Source organism: Rhineura floridana, chromosome 1, assembly GCF_030035675.1.
Source record: "Rhineura floridana isolate rRhiFlo1 chromosome 1, rRhiFlo1.hap2, whole genome shotgun sequence".
Taxonomy (NCBI): Eukaryota; Metazoa; Chordata; class Lepidosauria; order Squamata; family Rhineuridae; genus Rhineura; species Rhineura floridana.
The window spans coordinates 11,730,026-11,756,198 of record NC_084480.1 but is presented as its reverse complement, the minus strand read 5'-3'; positions in this window follow the sequence as shown (position 1 = coordinate 11,756,198).

The window sequence follows — 26,173 nt, the reverse complement described above, 5'->3', positions numbered from 1 at the left end:
CTTATGAATAAAAATAATTATTCTACTACCTCTGTATGTGTGTGTTTATTTTTAATGTTGTTTTAGGCTACTTAGATGTGCAGCAGCCAAGGCCAGCACCTTGTAGGCCTTTTTTTAAAAGTAACTGAAATGTAATTGTAGTGATCACTTTGGAGGAAAAGTAATGTAATCAGTTACTTTCAGAGCAATTGTAATTGTAACAGTAATTACTACTTTTTGGGCCGTGTAACTGTAACTGTACTTTATTACATTTAAAAAGTAATCTTCCAAGCTCTGGTTTGGAGTCTGACACTTGGGTGGAAGAGGCAAGAAGAGGGTCTTCAACCTTGCTTGGGGATCAGATGCTGTTGTGCTCTGAGTAGGGATGGGCAAGAAATTTGATTCAGTTCCCATTTGAAGCCAAACCTATCAAATTCTGCACTTTCTGAAACAGTATGAGAACTGAACATAAGAACATAAGAAGAACCTGCTGGATCAGGCCAGTGGCCCATCTAGTCCAGCATCCTGTTCTCACAGTGGCCAACCAGGTGCCAGGGTGAAGCCCGCAAGCAGGACCCGAGTGCAAGAACACTCTCCCCTCCTGAGGCTTCCGGCAACTGGTTTTCAGAAGCATGCTGCCTCTGACTAGGGTGGCAGAGCACAGCCATCATGGCTAGTAGCCATTGATAGCCCTGTCCTCCATGAATTTGTCTAATCTTCTTTTAAAGCCATCCAAGCTGGTGGCCATTACTGCGTCTTGCGGGAGCAAATTCCATAGTTTAACTATGCGCTGAATAAAGAAGTACTTCCTTTTGTCTGTCCTGAATCTTCCAACATTCAGCTTCCTTGAATGTCCACGAGTTCTAGTATTATGAGAGAGGGAGAAAAACTTTTCTCTATCCACTTTCTCAATGCCATGGATAATTTTATACACTTCTATCATGTCTCCTCTGACCCGCCTTTTCTCTAAACTAAAAAGCCCCAAATGCTGCAACCTTTCCTCATAAGGGAGTCGCTCTGAAATGCAGCCATCCTCTGAAATTTGCACTTAGGTGAATTTTTCAGTGCAGTTCTCCAACCAAAGGATGTTTACAAAGATGCATATATTAAGGGGGTTGTGTGCATAAAAATGAATATATTGGTGAAAATAACATATAGAAATGTGTTATATTGGGAGAAACACCTTTCAAAAATGTGTACATTAGTCAAAACTACATACAAAAATGCATTTATTAGGAGGAATCCACACGAAAATGCTGATCTTAAACAAACACAGATTGCTGCAGAAATGTGAAGAACTCAATTTAAGATTGGAAAAATGAGAAACTGAGAGAACTGAAACTGACAGATCATCTCTTTGCTAGCCCTGAGTGATGTTACTGGGGTCACAATGAGGTCTGATTTGACTCATAACAGTGATTGGAACAAAGTGAGCTGTTTCATGAATTTTTGAGAAAAATAGCTGGGATTGCCTTGCCAAGATACAAACTGAAGCATGGAGGAAAGCTTACCTGTCTCTAATTTGGGTAAAATTCTCTTGATTGTTTTCATAATAGAACCACCCATATTTCAAACCCTCTCGTTTCTAGGTAGATTTGTTGGGTGAGGAGTGAGAATGTTGACCGGAAAGATCATCTTACCCCTTATATAAGACAAAGGCCTCCTGCTGATACCATACAACATAGGAAGCAGATCTTTAGCGTTACAACACCTACCTTTGGAATTCCTTCCCGATAAATATTAAACAAGTACTGTTTCTGTTTTCTTTTCGGTGCCTACTGAAGACCTTCCTCTTCCAACAAGCCATTTAAGTAGAGACCTTTATCCCAATCTGCATCTGTATTGGATTTGTTTTTAGATGTTTTAATTGTTTGTGTGTTTATTGCCTTGGGCTCCTATGGAAGGGTAGGGTATACATTTAATAAATAATTATTTCCAAGCAGCGATCCACCATGGCTAGCGCAGCGTGGTGGGAAGGGCAGATGAAACCAAACTACAATTCCCAGGGTGTTATAATAGTAGCATGCATATATCTGGCACCATCAACACACACGTAACAAGCTGGTGAGGCCGAACAATACTTTTCTGAATACTTGCTGACAAAGAGCTTGAATATTGAGCTGCTTCTGAAGCAGGCTGAAGGGAGTTAGCCCATCACTGATTACAACCTCAAACCTTCTGCTATGGATGACACAGAATTTTGCCACTTGAATGGGACTTTTACAATCATCAGCCTGTGGGACCAATTGAGCCTCACCACCCTGACCTATGTAGTGTAACAGAATCCCAGTTCCTAATGAGCATGCTGTCACCATGACCATAGTGTGAATGCTTGCACCCAGAGATGGTGAACAGTAAAAGAGACTTCGATTCCAGTCGCAAAGATTGTAATGAGGATGTATGATGGCACACACTTAACCCATCTCATTAGAGTGGCAGGATGGTCCGTTTAAATTGCAGCCTCCCTTAGATGCCATAATGGAACTGATCCGATGTGTGTGTTTTTTAAAAACACTACAAGGATGCCAGCTGTGACACTTGTGGTGTTGTTCTTGCCTTGGGCAAGAGAAGAAAGAGAAGAGAAGAAAGGGAAGCAACATTTCGGCACTTGATAACTGTAGCCCTGAAGAACAAGGTTGACACACCGAGAGTGAATCATCTAGGCAGATTCTGCATCCTGAGGCCATTTCCATGAATTATAAATGTCAAAAAAATGTGACTATTAACACACTCGAGAGCAAGCACTGCCAAGGCTATGTGCGCTCTCTCTCTCTCTCTCTCTCTCTCTCTCTCGAGGTTAATGCACTCATACGCCATATTTTTAAAAGAATGTGGGCACAAGGAAGTGCAAGTTGCCATTGCATTTCAGAGTCTGATTCATGGGTGCCCGTTCATCACTGGAAGACTGCAACATCAAGGGATAACTTGCATGGAACATAAGGAGTTGCCTTGTAGTAAGACAGGCCTTTGGTCCTTCTAGGCCGGTATCGTCAACACTGATTGGCAGAGGCACTCCGGGGTTTCAAGCGGGGGTCTCTCCCAGCCGACTTGGAGATGCCGGGGACTGAAGCTGGGACCTCCTCCCTGCAAAGCAGATGCTCTATCACTGACCCGCAGCATGGGTGAGTGGGCTGTCCCGGCAGAGCCAGCATTAGGGGTCAGGATTCCTTGCTAAGGCCCACATCCCAACTCTAGAGCCCCTGGCTCTGTCACTCCTCCTGCTTGTTGCCAGTGCCTGTGCCTGCCTTCTCTGAGCGAGCCAGTAGAGAGAGGAGAGAGGAGCTTGCCTGGCCCTAAACTCACCTTGCCTTCTTCCTTTGGGTTCTCTGCAGATGCCCCCCAAAGGAATAGGGCTAGTGAATGGGGAGGAGATGAGCCCATCTAGGGGAGGGAACACTGAGGTTATTTTGGCAATGACCCCCCTTCCCCCCCCCAAAAAGCCCCTGGAGCTGGATCAGGCCAAAGAACTGCCATGTCCTGCATTTCCTTTGGTCCATTCCAAAGCAATTACTGCTCAGTTGCATTGGGTGTGCCAGAGGGCTAATATTACGAAAGTGGGAGGAACATTTCTCCCTGTTAGCATTATTCATAACTGTATAAACTTTAATTATAACATCCTTAGTTGTGTTCTTGATCAGAATTAAGGAATCTCTCACACACACACCACCACTACTGCAACCCATTTCAAGTCTGAGCACATATGGGACAATGCTTCCACGTGACGCTTCCAGAGAAATGAAAGCCACAAATTGCTCCTAGATGCCAGATTTTTATTTAAGGAAATCTGCATCCCAGGGAAGAGGAGAGAGGGCTCAGCGAGCATCATCAGGGGGCAGAGAGGGCTCCCTATGTGTGTGCATATTAAATTACCTGTTTTTTTTAGGTTTCTTTGTCTTAGTGCTATGTGGTAGTGATATTATGCTTTTTATTATGTATCATTTATGTCTTATTTTGTATGTGAACTGTTTTGACCAGTGATGTATTTGTGGGAAATGCAGTATTTCAGTAAACTTGAACTTACAAGATCTGAACAGGGTGGTTCATGACAGATGGTCTTGGAGATCACTGATTCATAGGGTCACCATAAGTCGTAATCGACTGGAAGGCACATAACAATAACAACAACAAGTAAATTGACTATGACTATGACTGAGATCCCCACCCACCCCATACTGAAAGTCTCCCAAATGCTTTAGCTATTACTTACTGAGAGGGAAGGTGCTTCTCAAGCCTTTGAGCCATTTTAACTGCCCTTTCCCAGCTCTCTGGACTATTATTATTATTATTATTATTATTATTATTATTATTATTATTATTATTATTATTATATCCCACCCTTCCTCCCAGAAGAAGCCTAGGGCAGCAAACAAAAACTTAAAAACAAAACATCTTTTTTTAAAAAAAACTTTAAAAGTATCTTTAAAAACATCTTAAACAGCAATTCCAACACAGATGCAGACTGGGATAAGGTTTCTACTTAAAAGGCTTGTTAAAGGAGGAAGGTCTTCAGCAGGTGCAAAAAAAAAAAAAACAGAGATGGCACCTGTCTAATATTTAAGGGGAGGGAATTCCAAAGGGTAGGTGCTGCCACACTAAAGGTCTGTTTCCTACGTTGTGCAGAACAGACCTCCTGATAAGATGGTATCTGCAGGAGGCCCTCACCTGCACAGCGCAGTGATCGACTGGGTCTATAAGCGTAACTCACTCATTATGGAATGAGTTACTGACACTGAATATTTAAGGAGTGCCATGGTCCCAAATTTCCTTAAAAGGAGCCTTAATTTAATATCTATATAGTGAGTTTCAAAATCACACTGACTAATCCACTGGGTTTTTTTGGGGGGAGGGGGCATTTTTATTTTGTACTACCCCTGCTCTACTAACAATGTTCTTTTCGTAACAACTTTGGTGTACAAGGGAGGAAGTGATGGTTTTGGCCATGCTCAGAGACTGGCCTGCTGAGTAATAGCCATCAGTCAACTTAATGTCAGACCTATCAGTTCCCCAGCCTCATCCTATGCAAAAATTAATTGTCAGTTTTTTCATCTTACTCACACAAACACACCCTACCTTTCCTTTTCTGCAAGTGCTAAAGGTATATATTAAAAGTGTTTGCTTTGTGGAGCTCCAACATAAGGCAGTCTTTGAGTGTGAAGACTGGGGCTGGTGGGACTTGTAGTCCAAAACATCTGGAGGGCACGAGGGTGGTGAAGGCCATGGTAAGGCTGAGGCCTACTCACGGTACTTAACAACTGTGACCCTCCTGTTCAGGGAGAGGAATAGTTTCTTGCACTTGGAATAGGCTAGTTTCTTGGAGTGGGTCTGGCTGAATGCAAATCGGTGTCATCAAGAAATCTGTGGGCATTTCCTCAAACATCTAGTCAGACACTTGCTGGTCCTCTAGTGCCGTCTTTGAGAATCACAGGGTATTTCCCTCATTGCTGAGCAAAAGGCTGATTCTGTTAGGTTTCGGGGTTTGGTAAAGAACAAAATGATGCTCGCAGAGCTGCATGTTCGGAGGAGGGGAATGGCGTGTCCGAGGGAGAGCTGAACTGACTTTTCTCAGAAGATTTTTTTCCTGCAAAATAATTCTGTGAATTTTCTTCTCTCTTCCCCTCCCCCCGTCTCCCTGAAAAAGAGGGTCAGTTGGCAGAATATTATCCAGATATTCTCTGTTGGTCCCCACACCACACCTCACATTAGGATTGCAGCCTCAGTCAAAATAATAATAATAATAATAATGATAATAAAATAAAAAAACAGTATTAAAATCAGTTAAAACAAATTACAATCAAAAGAATAAGGTGGGTACCTTAGATGTTAGGCCAGGGTAAAGAGGTGCATATTCAGCATATGACAAAAGCTATACAATGATGCACCTCTATGGGGAGGGAATTCCACAGCTTAGGGGCCACCACAAAGAACACCCTCCTTGTCTATAATCTAGTTAGATTGACTTCCTTATGTTTCATGTATGTTTTACGAGTTTTAAAGTAACTTCTACCTGCTCAGGTCTCCTGTCGTTCAGTACTCAGTGCTGGCCAAACACACCATCTGTTTTTTTAAAGGATAACACGTCAGCCAAAGATTTCAGATTGTTCCCCATAATCCCACCCACCCCACCACCCATTGACTGCCTTAATAGCTCATCCCGTCTCAAGCCCCATTGGCGTTCCCTCTCCATAATTCCAGCCCAATGGCCTTAGAGCAAAGTGTCTGCTGAGATTCACAGTCCACTACAATCCACTTGCAATTTTAGATGTGGCGGCTTTTCCCATCAGTGAGGAAGTAATGAAATGCCACCCACCCCATGAAAATTGCAGGCAATTTTGGGTGACAATTGATCATCCAATGTGTTCCCAAGAGCCATTTCCCATAATGTCCCTGTTTCTTTTCAGCACTCAAAACATCTTGAAAGGATATAATCACTCGCATCAAAGAGAGCTGTCGTGATGTAGGTGGAATTTATAGTTTGAGGGCTTCTCAGAGGAGGAGGATGGAGGAGAAAGCTCTTGGATTGAAGCCAAGGCTGTTCATTCTCTGGTGGCATTGAAAGGAAAAATAATCCAGCCCCAAGCAAACCTGAATTCTGTGTTCACAGTAAACAGTGCCATTGTAAGCAATTTTCTCTTCCTGTTTTTTTCTTATAAGTTCAATGTGTTGGTTTTGGTATATAAAGCCCTATACAGCGTTGGACCTGGATACCTGTATTATTGTCTCACCCTGGTGATGGGCTGGATGTGGGCCAATAAACTCAGGCTAAATCCTGAAAGACAGACATGTGTCTAAAGTTCCCATGTCTGAGAGGAGAGGTTGGGAGACAGCCTGTTCTGGATGGGGTTGAACTCTTTTTCAAGGAGCAGGTCTGCAGCCTGGGGTTACTCCTGGATTCAACCTTGTCACTGGAGGCTTAAGTGGCCTCAGGAGTGCCGTTTCCCAGCTCCAGCTGGTTTGCCAACTTTGGTCCCTTTTGGACAGAGAAGACTTGGCCACAGTGCTCCATGCTCTGGTAACTCCCAGATTGGATTATTGCAATGTGCTGCATGTGGGGCTGCTCTTGAAGACAACTTGGAAACTTCAACTGGTTCAAAATGCAGAAGCCAGATCTCATATAACCCCTGTTTTAAAACAGCTGCATTGGTTGTCAGTTCATATCTGGGCCTAATTCAAGGTGCTCACACAAGTATTTAAAGCCCTAAATTACTAGGTTCCCAATATCTGAAAGACCCCCTCCTTTCCTACAGACCTTCTCAGATGTTGACCCTTGCAGAGGGGACCCTTTTGGTAGTTACGCCATTCTCTGAAGCTTGAGTGGTGGTGGCCTGGGAGAGGGCATTCTCTGCGGTAGCCCCTAAGTTGTGGAACTCCCTCCCCACTGAGGGGGTTTGGTAACTTTAGTGTACAGTTTTAGGTGAATGCTGAAGATACACATTTTTACCCTGGCCTTTGACACCTGAGATGTATATTTTTAGGATCCAACCTATTTTGTAGTTCTGGTTGTTTTTAATTGTTTATAACACTGTATTTTAAGGGTGTTGCAACCTGCCCTGGGATCTCTAGGTGAAGGGTGGGCAACTACTACTACTACTAATAATAATAATTACTCAATCACTGCACTAATTCCATTGAGGGCCTCCTGCAGATGTCATCTTATCAGGAGGTCTGTTCCACACAACACAGGAAGCAGACCTTTAGTGTTGTAGCATCGACACTTTGGAACTCCCTCCCCTTAAATATTAGACAGGCAACATCTCTGTTATTTTTTTGGCACCTACTGAAGACCTATCTCTTTCAACAATTATTTTAAGAAAGAGCCTTTATCCCAGTATGCATCTGTATTGGAATTGTTTCAAATATGTTTTTATTGTTTTATCACAGATGTGGGGAACCTCTCACCCTCCTGATGTTGCTGAAGTACAACTCCCATCAGCCCCAGCAAGCATGACCATTAGCCAGGGCTGATGGAAGTTGCGATTGAGCAACATTGGGAGGACCAAAGGTTCCCCACATCTGTTCTATTGCTTGTTGGTGGCCACTCAGGGCTCCTTTGAGGGGGAAGGGCAGGATGTAAATTTAATAAATAATAATAAGCATACCAAGTCCTGAGCTCTTCCTTGCAATGTGAGGTTTACATAGGATAACCACAAATGTAATGATACCATGTACATTCCTTATTCTTCTACATACCCAGATTCTACACTAGCCTTTCCCAACCTGGTGCCTTCCAATTGCTTTAGACTACAATTCCCATGTGCCCTGGCCAGCAGCTGTGTCCTGAAGGCCACTGCAAGGTCTCTCACAACATCTCAGACTCTGAACCTCGGCACATTGTAATGATGTCACAAGTATGTGCCATAGTCAGAAATCCTCTAATGTAAGAGTTCCAACTGGAGGATGACTTGAGGTCTATCCCCAAATGGGACCATGAGGTATATAGACTGCATCACACCCTCTGTCTTCAGAATTCATAAGCATCCCTAGCCATTGTATCTCCTTTTCCCAAGGCTTTTAGCAAACAACATGAGGAACTAATAGAAAGTGAATACAACTAAACTTGACACGTACTGTGCTGTTTGCAGATCTGCTGAGTGTATTGCCCACAATGAATGCTTTTTTTTAATAGCCAGATTGGCAAAGGATAAAGACTGTTTATGTATGATTAATTAAGAAATAATTGCCTTTAACCAGGAGAAGATAAGACAATAAATGGGTCATAAAATCTGACTAAACACAGAGGAGTCGGGTTTTTGTGTAAATCAGAAGTATGAATATTTATTGCTGTGGTGAGAGATGTTGAATGAGCACACACACACACACACTCACACAAATTCAGGACAAGAAAACTTCTTTTCCTCTTTTTATAAAACCAAATCATTAGCATGCGAGGTAATAGCTCCTGTTCAGGGTCCCTCAAATGCCGCTGCAGTAGACGTCCAAACGTCAAGGAAATAACTGTCAAAAGTCTAGGAAAATGTAAGATTGACAGACGGCTCGTCTCATCTTGAATCCTTTGCTCGTGCACCCACTAAGTAACAGAAGCAGAGGAGGAGGAAGCCCTTATTACTAACGTTTGTCTCTCTCCCTGGGTGACCTTTGACCACGGATGGGGGAGACATTTGATTCAGTTTGCATTTCAAGGTGAACCTGTCTAACTGACATTCCCCAAGACAAAGCACAGACTGAAATGCAGTCATTCTTCAGAGTTTGCAGTTCTCCAAATTTTGCAATGCAGTTCTCCAGCCAAGTATTGTGTACAAAAATGCAGATACTGAGGTAAAGTGTATGTACGTGTATGTATACCGAGCACCTCGGACAGCTCCTTGAACATTTGGGCTAAAGCTTGGTGCGGATTCACTGCCCCGCTGACATCGGATCAACCTGCCTCCACGGATCCCTATGACTTTGGTAGAGCAATCCCATTGCTGGCTCATTTTGGGCCTGGCAGGAGGGGAGGCAGACTTTTTCATTTTCCCTTGACTCCGGTGGGAAGGAAATAGCAACACCATCTCCATGGCTGGTGTAGTTCTGGGCCAATTTTGTGGGCATGTTGGAAAGGAGGTGAGAGTGTGTTGGATCCAGCAGATCAATGACTGCCCTTAACATGCCCCCTAACACATCCCTGGAATGCTCCATCCCCCTCCCACATTGTGAGCATAATACTGCAGAGGAGTTAGTACTCCAGGGTTGCAATCTGTCCTTGCAGTCTCAAGTAGCTTCTGTGGCTTCTGCCCAGTTCAGGCTGCTCCATCAGCTATGGCTGTTCCTGAACCAGGATAGCTTGGCCTCAGCTGTCCATGCTGTCGTGACCTCCCTCTTCAACCACTGCTATGTGCTCTACATGGGACTTCCCTTGGAGATGGTCCAGAGGTTGCAGCTAGTGCAGAATGCAGCTGATAAGCCTGATGAAACCATGCGTCGCTGGTCCTTGGAAGCATTGCACTGGCTGCCAGTGAGCTACCAAGCCCAAGTCAAGGTGTTAGTGCTAGCATACAAAGCCCTCAATGGCTTGGGACCCAAGTGCCGATAAGAGTGCCTCCCCCAGATTCAACCATCTCGGGCCCTGTGATGGGCAGAGGAGACCCAATAGGCGGTGCCGTCCAGTTGGCACTAACCCACGACAGGGCCTTCTCAGTGGCAGTTCCCCATTTGTGGAATGCCCTCTCTGGTCAGGTGCTGTGGCCTCCCTCATTCTTACAAGCAGAAGGATGTTAAAAAAAATTCTGTTAACCCAGACATTTGATGGCCGAAAGATTCTGGTTCCTGGCAACCTTGAAGTTATGAGCTGTGAGGGTACCTCACTGTTTTGCAAATGTTTTGCATGTTTTATTTTAATTGCATTGTTTTTCTGCTTGCTTGTTTGCTGCTCTTGAGAGGAAAGGCCTGCTGATCTCCCTTTTCACTGGAGCAGCTCTTACGGATCTTCCTAAGGCCCCTACTCACCTTCTATCGGCCACTTGGTTGATGCCTTAATCTACTAATATTTTCACTAAGGCTCCTGTGTGTGTTGGTGAGGTTAGAAAGGAAACAGGGAGAGCCGAGGAAGCTGCCTCATACCGAGTCGGGCCATTGGTCCATCTAGCTCAGTAATGTCTACACTGACAGGCAGCAGCTCTCCAGGATCTCTCCAAGCCAAATGAGGAGATGCCAGAGATTGAACTTGGGTCCTTCTGCATGCAAATCAGAGGCTCTGCCACTGAGCCACAGCCCAGGTTCTCCTTCATAGAATCATAGAATAGTAGAGTTGGAAGGGGCCTATAAGGCCATCAAGCCCAACCCCCTGCTCAATGCAGGAATCCAAATCAAAGCATTCCTGACAGATGGCTCTCCAGCTGCCTCTTGAATGCCTCCAGTGTCGGAGACCCCACTATGTCTCTAGGTCACTGGTTCCATTGTTGTATGGCTCTAACAGTTAGGAAGTTTTTCCTGATGTCCAGTCGAAATCTGGCTTCCTGCAACTTGAGCCCATTATTCCGTGTCCTGCACTCTGGGACAACTGAGAAGAGATCCTGGCCTTCCTCTATGTGACAACCTTTCATATACTTGAAGAGTGCTATCCTATCTCCCCTCAGTCTTGTCTTCTGAAGGCTAAACATGTCCAGTTCTTTCAGTCTCACATGCATTTGCTACGCACATTCTTCTCAATGGCAGCCCTCATTATGAAATGTCCTCTCCAAAGAGGCTTGCCTGGCCCCCTTCTTTGCCATCTTTTTCCAGAACCAGGAAGTTTTTTTAAAAAATCCCTGGGTATTAGCTTGCAGAGTTTTTAATCCGCTCAATTGTAGTTCTGTTGGATACTCTGAGGAACACTGTGTTTGTCTCAGTGCTGTTTTACTCTCCACTAGGGATGGGCGAGAATTCCGCTTGAGTCAGATTCGAAACAGAATTTTATAATAAGTTGCTTGCTCACTCTGTTTGAGGACTGAGCAAGCTTGCTGAGAACTCAACGGTTTTTCCGAAACACCAGCTTTTGTTTTTTTAAAGCATCAAATATATCAATACTGTGTTGGGGTAGTCTGGGGAGGCGGTGGAGGAAGAGGAGGCTGAGCAGCAGCATCATGTCCAAGAGATACATTTCACTTCCCCCCCGCTACCCCAGTTCCTTGATGTCCTTATCCAAATTTCTTCTCTCCACCATCAGCAACTATGTTTAGTACATAGACAGACATGCACCAGAGTGCTCCCAAAAGTGGAGATGGAAGGGGGGGAAGAGAGGGGGAGGGAGAAGGGGACAAGATAGAGAGAAGGTGTCATAGAAAAGAAGAGAGCAGGGTAGTGGGGGTGGCAGTTTCCCCCCCTTTTAAAGTTTTTTTTAAAGAAGAGAACCATCAAGAACAAAATAGAACACAAGGAAGAAGACTACTTCCCTCCTCCTCCTCCTCCAACCCAATTCCACCCTACACAAGTCCAGCTTTACGGGCTTATGACCATGTAAATGCCAGGGCAATGTCCCATTGCAAGCGGGGAATCTGCAGCATTTATCACAAAGGGAAATGATCATGCCTAAGTGGCAACGCTACGTTGGATGCCGGCATTGAGCAGGCGACTGGACTTGACGGCCTTGTAGGCCCCTTCTGATTCTACCGTTCTGTGATTCTATGAACTCTTGAAATCTGAATTGGAAAGAGAAGAGTCTGCGTTTGTTGGGAGAAGGGAAGTGCTGGAACGTTTGGGCACGTGGCATGAAATTGATTGGGAAAGATTTGAGAGGGGTGTGCGTGGTGGCCTGGTGGGCTAAAGCGAAGAGTCTTTGAGGGTTTGGAAAGAAGGAGAGTAGGAGGGTGAGTGGCTGGGGAGATGGAGGGGAGGAGACGAGAAGAGGTGCAGGTTCTGGAGAAGTAAAGCTTGATGTAACATTGCAGGCAGTGTGGAGATGATGGAGGGAGGGGCGATCAGCTTCTCCCCATTCTTGAAAACAGCAACAAACAGCTAGCCTTCTCCTCCTGACGTAAACATGCCAAACATCCAAAATAAATGCTGCTGACAATGACTGGAGTCTTGCTTTGGCTGAAGAGGGGACACGAGGGAAGGGGGTTGCAAAACCAGGCAACAACCAGCCTGTGTCTATGTGTGAATAAGCTCCAGAAGGCTCATTTCCTTCCCTGAAGGCCCATCCACCAGGGTTACACTATCACTGAGGAGCCATTAACCCAGGTGAGGGGAACCTTTGGACCAACAAAAGTTGCTGAACTACACTTTCCATCAGTCCCAGAAAACATGGTCAATGGCCAGGGATGATGGGAGTTGTAGTTCAGCAACGTCTTGAGAGCCAAAGGTTCCCCACATCTGCCACAACCCAACCATGGTCAGATTTGTAGCGCTTGGCTGCCACTGCTTTGCAGGATCCAAGAGAAGGAGGTGTCTTACATACCAGAGACATCTAACATATCAGTGGCAACGGCAGTGATACAATGGGATTAGATGACTGTTGTTGTTGTTGTTGTTGTTACAATTTATATCCTGCCCTTCCTCTCAAAGGAGCCCAGGTGACAAGCACACAAATGATAAAACGTATATAAACAATATTAATACAGTTGCAGATTGTAATATGCTACATTTTTGTACACTGTAATATGCACTCACTTCAAAATGTGGTAAGCTAGGACTTGTGTTGGGGGGGGCTCCTGCTCATTCTGCTGAGTGGGTCTCCAGGCGTCTGCCCCAAAGTCCTCCTGGCCTCACTCCAGGGCTGGGAAGGCAGATGCCACTGGGCGGGGGGCAGAGGAGAGCCCTGGGCAGTGTCTGTCGTGAACTATGGTGGGTGTGCACCAAGACCACCTTGACTGTGGCGTGTTGTTTAGGGGCTTCTGTTTGGGCAAGAAATTAATTCTGCTGTTCAGTTTTTTGTTTTGCTGTTATTGGGATTATGCTTCTGCATTTTATTGTTGGATCTTATTAGGAATTATAAGGGTGTATCAATTTATTGTACGTTTCTTAAGATGTTTTTGTTAACTTATTGACTATTTGAATTTATTTTCTAACAGTGAATTATGTAACTTTTTTTTCATGTTGTGAGCCGCCTTGAGCATAGATTGCTATGGAAAGGCGGCATACAAATAAACAGTGATGATGATGATGATGTTTTGCTGCCTGGAGAGAAAGGCAAGAATGCATAAGTAAAATACCCCTTTGCCATTCCACACACAGAGGTTCGCTGATCCAGACGTTGGATCTCAATTCGATGTTGACAGGTTGTCACACAGAGGAAGGCCAGGTTCTCTTCTCGATCGTCCCAGAGTGCAAGACATGGAATAATGGGCTCAAGTTGCAGGAAGCCAGATTTTGGCTGAACGTTGGGGAAAAATTCTTAGCTGTTAGAGCAGTACGACAATGGAACCAATGTCATAGGGAGGTGGTGGGCTCTCCAACACTGGAGGCATTCAAAAGGCGGCTGGACATGCTTTCAGTTGGATTCCTGCACTGAGTAGGGGGTTGGACTCGATGGGTTTATGGGCCTCTTCCAACTCTACGATTCTATGATTCTGTGGTGCTGGGATGACTGCCTGGACCATCCTGCGGGCACATAAGGTTAGTGTAGGAGCCAAAGAGCAACGCACATGGCACATAGAGTTCTGTCCTCCAGCAGAGATGAATGGCTGAGAGGCTCAAGAGGAGGAGCCACTTTTTCTTTCTTTCTTTCTTTCTTTCTTTCTTTCTTTCTTTCTTTCTTTCTTTCTTTCTTTCTTTCTTTCTTTCTTTCTTTCTTTCTTTCTTTCTTTCTTTCTGGCTTATGGCAAAAGGGGGCAAGTGGCAGGCAAGGTCTCAATCCGGACTTCAGCCAATGCTTTGTAGATCTTTAATCAAAGTCTAATATGCAGTAGGGACAGGTGACAAATTTGATTCAGTTCACATTCCAAGCTGAATCCATCAAATCCGCACTTTTTGAACCAATATGAAAACTGAAATACAGCTATCCTTCAAAATTCACACTTATTCAAATTTTGCAATGCAGTTTGCCAACCAATGTTTACAAAACTACGTATGTTAGGGGAAAGTGTGCATAAAAATGAATATATGAGTGAAAATAACATACAAAAATTGTATTATATTAGGAGACATTGCTTGCAAAAAAAGTGTACAAAAAACTATCTACAAAAATGCGTTTATTATGCGAAATTTCCACTAAAATGTTGGAGAATTTTCATAAGGATTTTTTAAAAAATATCACAAATTAGTACAGAAATGTGGAAAACTGAGTTTAAGACTGGAAAAATGAGAAATGGGGAGAACTGGAATGGACAGATCTTTCCATCCCTAATAAACACGGGAGTGTTCACATCAGTAGGGAAATGGCTGGTTCTAGGCTGAACTGCCATGGTTGTTTCCTGAACTTCCAGAAAGTGAATCACTGCTCTGAATCATAGCTGTGCAGGTTGGAGCGGCACGATGGAAGTTGTAGTCCAAAACATCTGGAGGGCATCAGGTTGGGGAAGCCTGCTGTATGGTATACTTTGCATAATGGTTAATCCAGCCCAATGAGATAAGAACCTATCAATATCACCCTATTTGTTTAATCTGTATGCAGAACATATCATACGGAAAGCGGGATTGGACCAAGATGAAAGAGGTATGAAAACTGGAGGGACAAATATCAATAATTTAAGATATGTAGATGATACCATACTACTAGCAGAAACCAGTAATGATTTGAATGAATGCTGATGAAAGTTAAAGAGGAAAGTGCAAAAGCAGGACTACAGGTGAACGTCAAGAAGACTAAAGTAATGACAACAGAAGATTTAGGTAACTTTACAGTTGACAATGAGGACACTGAATTTATCAAGGATTATCAATACCTCGGCACAGTCATTAACCAAAATGGAGATAATAAATCAAGAAATCAGAAGAAGGCTAGTGCTGGGGAGCAGCTGTGGGAGAACTAAAAAAGGTCCTAAGATGCAAAGATGTATCACTGAACACTCAAGTCAGGATCATTCAGACCATGGTATTTCCGATCTCTACGTATGGATGTGAAAGTTGGACAGTGAAAAAAGCAGATAAGAGAAAAATCAACTCATATGAAATGTGGTGTTGGAGGAGTGCTTTGTGCATACCATGGACTGCAAAAAAGACAAATAATTGGGTGTTAGAACAAATTAAACCAGAACTGTCACTAGAAGCTAAAATGATGAAACTGAGGTTATCATACTTTGGACACCTCATGAGAAGACACGATTCAATAGAAAAGATAATAATGCTGAGAAAAACAGAAGGGAGTAGAAAAAGAGGAAGGCCAAACAAGAGATGGATTGATTCCATAAAGGAAGTCACAGACCTGAACTTACAAGATCTAAACAGGGCAGTTCATGACAGATGCTCTTGGAGGTCACTGATTCATAGGGTTGCCATATGAATATATATATATTTACTATCGCCATCATCATGGGCAATGATTTGCTATATATATATTATCAAATATCTTACAGAGAATGCAAGCACATATTAAAATATTCCCTCTGGCTCAGGAATCCCTCTTTCTATCCATTTAGTTAATAATATCTTGCCATCAGTGGATCAAAGCATTTAACAAGATTTGGCAAGTTTTCCTCCTCCCCACTTATTTCCAACAAAAGCCTGCGAGGCAACAGAAACAAAAGAGAGGAAAGCATAAAATACATTTGACTTAGTTGGCAGCATCAGGCCACATGTGTCAGAAGAAATTAACCTCTGATAAAGCAGGATGTCCAGGAAACATAATGTACCCATTCGATATGATCTTTTGAAGCTACCATTTCCTGGAATGGCGGCAAAGATCCAGGTTGCCTGAGACTGGGAAAGGCCAACGGATTGATGGGCAAGCAGTTCTTCTTAAAAGCATTTTCTTTCACGCAGGCATCTAAAAATAAAGGGATCTTGGGTCCGTCACCGTACTGAGTCATTAGCACAGCCTGTGATGCAGGCTTAGGTCCAGCTGCAAGCTGCCCTTGGTGGTCCATTGGCACTCAGTGGGTCCCCTGGTTTCCTCGGTGACAGGTGGCAGGCTCTCTGCCTATCTGCTTGCCCATGATGATGGTGAGAACAGCAGCCGGGACTGGGATCAGTGGGACTGCACAGAGCTCTGGGCTGTGTGCCTGAATGTCTCAGTGCTGTAGTGGGGAACCTCAGGCCTGAGGGCCAAATGCAGCCTTCCAATCCTCTCCATCTGGCCCTTAGAACTCTTCCCATTGTCTCTCTGGCAATGCTTCTTGCTTGCCAGGGTAGAGGAGAGAGAGGGGTATGTGTGTGTTTGTAGAAACCAGCTTACTGTACTAAGGTAAACATTGCACATATTGTTCTGTCCACTTTTGCCTCTGGGCCTGCCTTCAAGTCGATTCCGACTTATGGCAACCCTGTGAAGAGGGTTTTCATGGGAAGTGGTATTCAGAGGGGGTTTACCATTGCCTTCCTCTGAGGCTGAGAGGCAGTGACTGGCCCAAAGTCACCCAGTGAGCTTCATGGCTGTGTGGGGATTTGAACCCTGGTCTCCCAAGTCCTAGTCTGACACCTTAACCACTATACAACACTGGCTCCCAGAGATGGAAGGATCTGCTAACTGAAGTTCTCTCAGGTTCTCCTTTTGCCAATCTTCAATTCAGTTCTCCATATTTCTGGAGCAATTTGTGTAGAAATGTCATGAAAATTCTTCAGCATTTTAGTGTGAATTTCTCCTAATAAACACATTTTTGTATGCAGTTTTGATGAATGCACACTTTTTTTTTGGAAAGCAATTTCTCCTAATGCATTTTTGTATGTTATATTTGCAAATATATTCATTTTTATGCACATTTCCCTCTAATATATGCATTTTTGTAAACATTCTTTGGTCGGAGAACACCACAATATTTGGAAAAGTGTGGATTTTGAAGGATGTCTGTATTTTGGTTCTCACATTGTTTCAGAAAGTGCAGATTTGAAAGATTTGATTTGGCTGTAAATGCCAAATCAAATCTCTCCCTCTTTCCTAGTCTTTGGTGAAGGATTTCATCAAAAACTTTTTGAAAGTCTAAGTACATATTGTCTGCTAGATCACCCCACCCATATAATTATTGATACTCTCAAATAACTCTAAAATGCTAGTGAGACAGGACTTACCCTTGCATAAGCCATGCTGGTTCTTCTTCAGCAAGTCTTTTTCTTCTATATGCTTGACCGTTCAAAATTTAATCATGCTTTCTATGAGTTTTCCAAGAACAGATGTTATGCTAAACAGTCTGAATGCCATAGAACCCCTCTGGATCCCTGGAGGGATGAGGAAAAAAGCAAATCCAGGCCAATTCTTAGCCACAAAGTTCTGAAAGGGATCAAATAGCAGGTGATGGAAAAGCCTCTCTTTCTGCCTGGGATCTTGGAGAGCTGCTGTTAGTCAGAGTAGACAATACTGGGCTAGATGGAACTGCATCCTGACAGTATTATAACATAAGTACATCTTTAATGAGTTAAATATACAGGAAACTGGCTTCCTGTAGGGAAGTTTCTAGTTGCAAGGATGTTTTAGCAATGGGATAAACAAGGCCAATTTTGTGTGATCGGTTTTCCTGGAAAAGATTCAAGAAACCTTTCAAGAAATGCTTGGTTTGACATCTGTCAAGGACAGATGTTGAAGAGAGGCTAGCTAGCTAGGCTAGTCATAGGCCACTTTCTAATCCCTGGGATCTATGAACCCTTATGCCCTAGTTTAGAGAGCCCACCCCCTACAAACAAATATAGAAAATGTCATTTTCACCAGGCAATATGACTTTGAAAGGGGGGGAACTATGCTTGGTCTGATGTGAAAAGATGACACTCAGGCAGACATGGAGTGCTACACAAGGAGCGCATGAAAGATTTTTAGCGACACAACTGCGAGGTAACAGAAATTGCCATCTGAATCCTCTACAGTACAGATGGGCGAGTCTGTCAATTTCACTTTTTTTTTAGTCCTCATACAAATTGTCAGCAATTTAGTGCAAATTTCTCCTATGATACACACCTTGTTCCAGAGAATCTTTGGGAGGGACTGAAAGTATAGCCTGAAACTGATTTTATTTCTCCCTATTTGTAGTTTTACCTCTTTAGTCCCCTTTTAATATCACTCCCCTAGATTTCTTAACCTTATTTTATGTATTTTTATCTATTTTAATGTTTTTGTGGGTTTTTTTATGATGTATGATTTTATTGTGAGCCACCCTGAGTGCCCTGTTGTAGGGTAGAAGGGCAGGGTAGAAATATTTTAAATAAATAAATAAAAATAAATAATATACTCATGCCACCTTGGGCTCCTTCTGGGAGGAAGGGCGGGATATAAATTTAATAAATAATAATAAACAAACATTTTTTGCAAAGTAATTTCCCTTAATATAATGCACTTTTATACTATTTTCACTAACATATGCATTTTCTATTGCACATTTTACCCCAGGTTATCCATTTTTGTACATATTACATGGCTGGAGAGCTGCCTTGCAAAATTTGGAGAAGTGCAAATTTTGAAGGATGGCTGTGTTTTGGTTCACATATTGTTTTGGAAAGTGCAAATTAGGTAAGGTTGCCTTTAAATGTGAACTGAATCAGATTTCTTCACCATCCCTTACTTGATGTCCTTTTGCAATTGGCTATTAAATAATAACCTGTTAGAATTCTTTATTTACAAATCTTGGGATTCATTGCTTAGTGTTTTGGAAAAGATGAGGAACAGAGAGGCTGCCACATCTGGTGGAAATAAGGAGGGCTTTAAAAAGTATGTTCTTGCCTTGTTCTTTCTACATTGTTGAGTGATGCATAATTTCTTTTCTATTTGCTAAATTTTTATTAATCATCAACTTGAGAACAGTATGTTCCTGGTGTTATTCACAACCTTAATTAGAAATTGCAAGGAACACTAACCTTGATGGTCAGTTTTACTGTCTAGGCATCTTGAAATCCAGGGAAACAGTTTTCGACTTCATTTCCGTTCATGATTAATTCTCTGTTGTGTACACTGCTCTTTTTTATTGGTGATATATAGTTTGGCTTTGTTTTGTTTTGATCCAGGAAATTTTTACTGAGTGTTATTGTTTTAATGTAAACTGCTTAGAGAATTTTTATTATATTAAGCAGTATGGTGTTTTTTAAAACAAACAAATTTCTTGTTTTAATATAAAAGAATTGCTTCTTGTATATCTAGGCCTGGGCCTGGCCTTAGGGGTGGGTGAGCTTGGTGATCGCCTGGGGTGCTGAGCTGAAGAGAACACTAAGCTGAGCACGGTGGCTGTTTTTTCCTCTCTCCTGAATATCCTGTCTGCAGTGAGCCAAGGTGGCAAAAAGCAAGTGTCTGTAACCTCTTTTTCAAGGTTCTATAGATTTGGGTAAATGGAAATGGACTGCCTTCAAGTCGATCCCGACTTATGGCGACCCTATGAATAGGGTGTTCATGGTACGTGGTGGTCAGAGGGGGTTTACCTTGCCTCCCTCTGAGGCTAGTCCTCCCCAACTGGCCAGGGCCTGCTCAGCTTACCACAGCTGCACAAGCCAGCCCCTTCCTTGTCCGCAACTGCCATCTGGGGGGCAACTGGGCTCCTTGGGACTATGCCACTTGCCCATGGCTGCACAGGTGGCAGGGCATGTAACCCCTGAGCCACTCACTGTGGGGGTGATCTTTAGCTGGCCCTTGACACCCAGGAGGCACGAGCGGGGATTTGAACTCACAGACTCTGGACTCCCAGCCAAGCTCCCCTCCCCTCTGTGCTATACCAGCTCTATAGGTATGGGGTAGTAACTACAAAAATGATCTTCCTTCATTTAGCTTTAAAGTATGTTTCTTTTTCAATTTCCATGCTGATGTCATTTGCGCTAGGTAAAAATCAGTGGAACATAGCTTGAGGCAATGTTACCGAGCAGTTAGCACTTCAAACACTATACACGCTAAGAGTACTATATAATTAACAATAAAATAAAGCCATAAGTTGTAAGAGGTCAGCTGCATATCTTTGTTTATAACTTTTCTTTAATATTTTTAAAGATAAAAATAAAAGATATTCTACAATAAAGAATGCATACCGAAAGATGGGCACTGCTACAAAACAAAAAATACTAAAAGTAAAACCTGGGATAGTTTTGCTGTCTTGCATAGCACACTGCTACTGCGCAGAATGTGGCTTTTTTGATCGTTGGCTTGTGAAAACTATAGCACAGCAGCTGAGCGATCAAGGTTTTGAGCAATGCCGTTCTCCATGGAGAGGACAGCAAGCGATGTGAGCCTCTCACATGTCTAGGCAGCAATAGAGATAAGATTGATCAGGCAGGCTTATGATTGGCCCAGGTCAAGTAGCCACGGTTACAGAGTTTGTGGTAAGGAGAGAAGAAACAGGGAAGGGTTGAAGGGAGGGTTCTGTGGCAGAGCAGGTGGCCTGTTCTTGTCACTGAAAGAACTCCAGGCCCGCTGGGGAAAGAGTTCAAGGAGTGAGGGAGTGAACGGACGCCACCAAAGATTTCCAGGCAAGGTGCCGCTGGAGAGTAATTTCCTGTGGCAGTTACCGCAGGGAAACATGTGAGGCCAGGTCTTGAGGGAGGAATCCTTCCAGAGGGAGTAGTGGAGCAGGCCAACAGCAGGCCACAACCAGAAGACTTGTGAGACCGAGCCACAGGAAGCAGAATAGAAACTCTGCTAGAAGAGGTTTCGAATTTGGAGGAGGTGATCTGGAGAAGCACAACCCGATCCCTATTCTTTTCTCCCTGCGTAGGAAAAAATGAAGTGCCACCCATCATTCTGCTTGGTCCCAGGTCAAGGAGGAGCTGCGGGCGAGAATTCTCACATGTAGTCCATGCATGCAATAATTCTTGCATGTGGCCCTCAGCTTTGTGCACTCATGCATGGGGCCTTGTGAGGGGCAGCAGCATGACCCCCAACATCACTGCACCGGGTCCCATAAATCCTCTGGATGGTCCTGCAAATCTGACCACTGTCATGAGTCCCATGGGCTGGCAATGGAGCAATGAGGAGGGGGAAGAGAAGACAGATTTGTACCAATGGAAGGCACCAGTGATGCACCCCCAGGCGTGGGTGAACTTGAAGGCTGACAGTGACAGTTCCAGCCCTCTGGTTCCAGTTACTACTGGGGAGGCACTGCCAATCAGGAAGTTGTCTCTTCCCCTTCCCTACACTCCCCTTCCTTGCTCACTGCACCGCCACCGCCGCTGAGCAGGCCCCCTCCTGAGGGGGATGTTGAGGAGGGGATCTAGCTGCCCTCACCTAGGACAAGTAGGCTGTGGCGCTGGCAATCTCAACAAGCCCTCACTGTCCCTCTGAGGAGGAGCTCTCGCCTCTGCGTGTGCTCTCCACAGTGACATTCGGTCCATGCAAGTAGGGTGCCTGCCCATCCTTACGTAAGATCGGTAGGGTGGTATGTCTAGTTGCTGCAGCAATGTCTTAGAGCAGTGTAGTCATGCCTTGTTAATCCTAATAATGATGCTGAATCCTGTGCTGATTCATGAAGCACGCTGAACTGAAACTTTCTGTTAAAACTACTAACGAAAAGCACACCTCTGAACGTTTATGTCTGACTCCAGGGGGTTTGGGCAAGACAACCACGAAGGGGGAGAAGGTTGTCGTCACCTAGGGCACTCTTCCTCCTAAGGTCCGCTACCATTCCCTCTCCACCTCTTTCTCAATGACCATGTTTTTCAAGGGGCAAAACATTTTACTTAGATTTCAAAGAAAGGAAGAGTCATCAGCACAAGCCAGACATTAGATGTAACCAAAATGTCCATGCTTATGATGGCCATCATGTGGGGAGAGGGGCCTATATGTTGCGAGGACCTTTGGGGCATCTCTGATGGACGTGCACAAAAGGACAAATTGAGTCACTATTGGCGAGGTCTGGTCACCCATCTTTGGGATGACAGGTTTTGTTTTTTTTAGGCAAGACCTCTGTGTGAGGCTGTCTCTGTACATGCAGCAACAGTGGTGTAGTGGTAAATTTTGATGTGCAGATGTTTATCATGACCCTCCTCAAGGAGAGTCCAAAACAGCCACAGCCAGCTGTGCTGATCAATTATTTCTCTGTCTGTCTCCAAAGAGGTACTGGTACAGAGCATAAAACCACGTTTATTAGGATCAGCATAACTGCAATCCTGTGTACAGTATAATATCCTGGAAGTAAATGCTATTGAACTCAGTGGTGCTTATTTCCAGTTGCATAGATTCAACTTGTGAAACACATAATGCTTTAACCAAAGATCTTCACCCAGCTGACATGCAACCTTTAGCTTTTAATTAGAAATGCAAGCAATCTTGGAAGGAAGTGTTACCAATGATTTATTTATTTACAGTATTTAAAACCCACTCTTCACTGAATGTTTTCAATCCAAGACTGAGGAACGAAGTAATACATACTTTCGCCCAATTTCGAATCTACCATTCCTGGGCAAGATCATTGAGCGAGTGGTGGCTAATCAGTTGTCGACACACTTGGATGAAACGGATTATTTGGATCCATACCAATTGGGTTTCAGGACTGGACATGGAACTGAAACAGCATTGGTCGCTCTGGTTGATGATATGAGGAGGGCATTAGATAGGGGAGAATTCACCTTTCTTGTCCTCCTCGATCTCTCAGCGGCTTTTGATACTGTCGACCACAGTATCCTTTTACATCGCCTGGAGGAATCGGGAATAGGAGGCACTGTACTACGGTGGTTCCATTCCTTTCTTTCCGACAGGCATCAACAGGTAGCATTGGGGGAGGAGGTTTCAGACCCTTGGCCTCTCAATTGTGGTGTGCCACAGGGCTCTATCCTCTCTCCCATGCTATTTAATATCTATATGAAGCCGCTGGGGACAATCATCCGGAGATTTGGGCTGCAGTGTCACCAATATGTGGATGACACTCAGCTCTATCTCTCGTTTAAATCTTCACCAGAGTCAGCTGTGGAGACCATGTCCAAGTGCCTGGAATCCGTGAGTGGATGGATGGGAAGGAACAGGCTGAAGTTGAATCCTGATAAGACTGAGGTGCTACTCGTGGGAGACAAGGGAAGGTTGGGAGATGTTGACCTGGTGTTCGATGGGGTGAAATTGCCCCTGAAGGACCAGGTCCGCAGCCTTGGGGTTGTTCTTGATTCCAAGCTGTCCATGGAGGCTCAGATTTCGGCAGTGAGCCGGGCAGCTTGGTATCAATTACACCTCATTCGTAGACTGCAGCCCTACCTTCCTGCTCATCAGCTCCCACTGGTGGTACATGCCCTGGTCACCTCTCGGTTGGATTACTGTAATGTGCTCTACGTGGGGTTACCCTTGAAAACGGTCCGGAAATTACAACTTATACAAAATGCTGCGGCTCAACTACTTACAAACTGTCGCCGCCGGGAACACATCACTCCAGTGTTGTTCGACCTACACTGGCTTCCAGTTATTTTCCGGGCCCAATTCAAGGTGTTGGTATTAACCTTTAAATCCCTATATGGTCTCGGCCCAGTTTACCTGATGGAGCACCTCCAGCGCCACCAACCATGCCGCCCAACAAGATCAGCCACACAGGACCTTCTCTCAGTCCCGCCAACTAAAACAGCTAGGTTGGTGGGGACAAGAGAGAGGGCATTTTCAGTGGCGGCCCCCACTCTCTGGAACTCCCTCCCGTATGACCTTCGGCATGCCCCTTCCCTGAATGTATTCCGCCAAGCTTTGAAGACCTGGCTCTTCAGACAGGCCTTTGGGACTTCTGGGGAGGGTTAAATTTTTACGACGAATAGCCTACTACTCTGTACTGGAATTGTTTCATTGTTTTATTGTTATATTGTATTTTATGATGTATTTTATTATGATGTAATGTATTGTTGTTAAATTGTACGTTGCCTACAGTGGCCATTGGCCAGATAGGCGACCCACAAATTAAATTATTATTATTATTATTATATACATACACCAAAACCAGCTGGTCATTGTAAAACTTTTTTTTAAAAAAAATCAGTATTAGTTTCCTACCAAATAAAAGCAGTGACACCTGAGTAAGCCCTGCCTAATTGCTTAAAAATAGGATTGGAGGGGGAAAGCTTTACAACACAGTCCTTTGCTATGTTCACTCAAAAGACCAATTGACCCGAGCACAATCCTAACCACGTCTACTCAAAAGTCAGTCCTACTGAATTCAATGGGGTTTACTCCCAGATATGTGGGATTAGCATTGCAGCTTTGTTAGAGTCAAGCAATATAATGAGACCTTTCTCAGCACAATCTGCTGCAGGAATATTTCACTGTAGACTATAAAGATGAGAAAATGCTCTTTTTAAAATTGTAAATCCTATGTCTAAGCTATTTATATACCACTTAATTACCAAAGCTTCTAAGCAATGTACATAATATAGAACAAGTATATTGTGGTGATGGGCATTAGGCCTTGTAATCTAGAGACCCACTTGCCATCTGAAGTAGGGTTGCCAGGTTTCTAGTTTTCATCTGGAGATTCCGGTTTTTGGAGGTGCTCTCTGAGTGAGTCATCCCAATCTCTGAACTCTTTGCTTTCATTTTTAAAAAAATGAAACCTAGGTGGTCTGATTCAAGAGATATACACCAAAATGTCCCCCCAACTTCTATTAAATGAGCTAGTAGCCGGCTCCTCTAATTCCTGCCCTTTCAGGTTTTTAGCCAATAAGTGAAATCAGGGTTGTGATTGTCAAAGGATTTGTTGACCTCCAGGCAATAGCTAGAACCCAAGTCCAGAAAACAGCTTCCTTTTTGTGCTTATCTGCACATCACAAGCTTATAAAGTTTATAGCTTTCAGCGGCAGCAAGAGTGCCTTAGAACAGATGATCACAGCAGGATCTTGGCACACATGCACAGTAAACAATTTCAGTTATGATTAAAATAAGTGTACATGCAGGTTTTTAAAAAATACTTGCAAAAATTGCATAGTATACAGTTTATCTTTCAAGAAATTTTTGAACAGATTTTTTAAAAAAGGTGTACATGCATCTTATGATGCAATTACAATGTGTTATACGTTTATAATTATGAGGAGTCAAACAAGCTTAATTTTTCCTGGGCTGTTGAAGAGGGCAGTTTGTCTATTCATAATGTTTTCAAAAACCTTCCTAATATGAAGCTTTAATTCCATCCAGGAAAACATCAGGAAGTCTGCTACTGAATGCATATAGGCAGTGGAGGCTGGTCCATTAGGGTGAATGGACAGTGCCCACCAACCTGACTGTCCTCGGGCACCTCCCACTAGCCTGCCTTCATGCATAAAACCAGTCCAAGGGGTGGCACTACCTGCCAGCTTCCTCTTCATTAGTCTCGGTGTTGCCCTCGTAGAACTCTGTAGGAGGAGGTTAGGCTGTGTGTCATTGGCACTGACACCACTTACTGTTGGTCTCCCTGCCTTCCACACCAGTCCCAATGGACACAGCCACCATTGCCCAAAGTCCTGGTCTACCCACACAGCAGAATGAGGTGGTAGAATGGACTGTACCACTTTGGATTGCAGGTGTGCATATATGATACCAGTTTTGAATGTTTCCCTGTATAAAAACAAATGTAGAAACAATAATAGCACAGGAAGGACTGGGCTGGGTTAGAATTTCTCTCCTGATGTGCCAAGGTTTTTGCTTTAAAACTTGCAGGCATTTTTGTTTTTTCCATGAGTGAGCAAACACGGTATCCCCCACTCACCTGCAGCCTGAAGTTGTACAGTCCACTCTCCCACTGCAGGAATTCTGTTATCTTCAGGTGCCTTCAGACTATCACTATTTTGCTGGTGGGATTCAAGT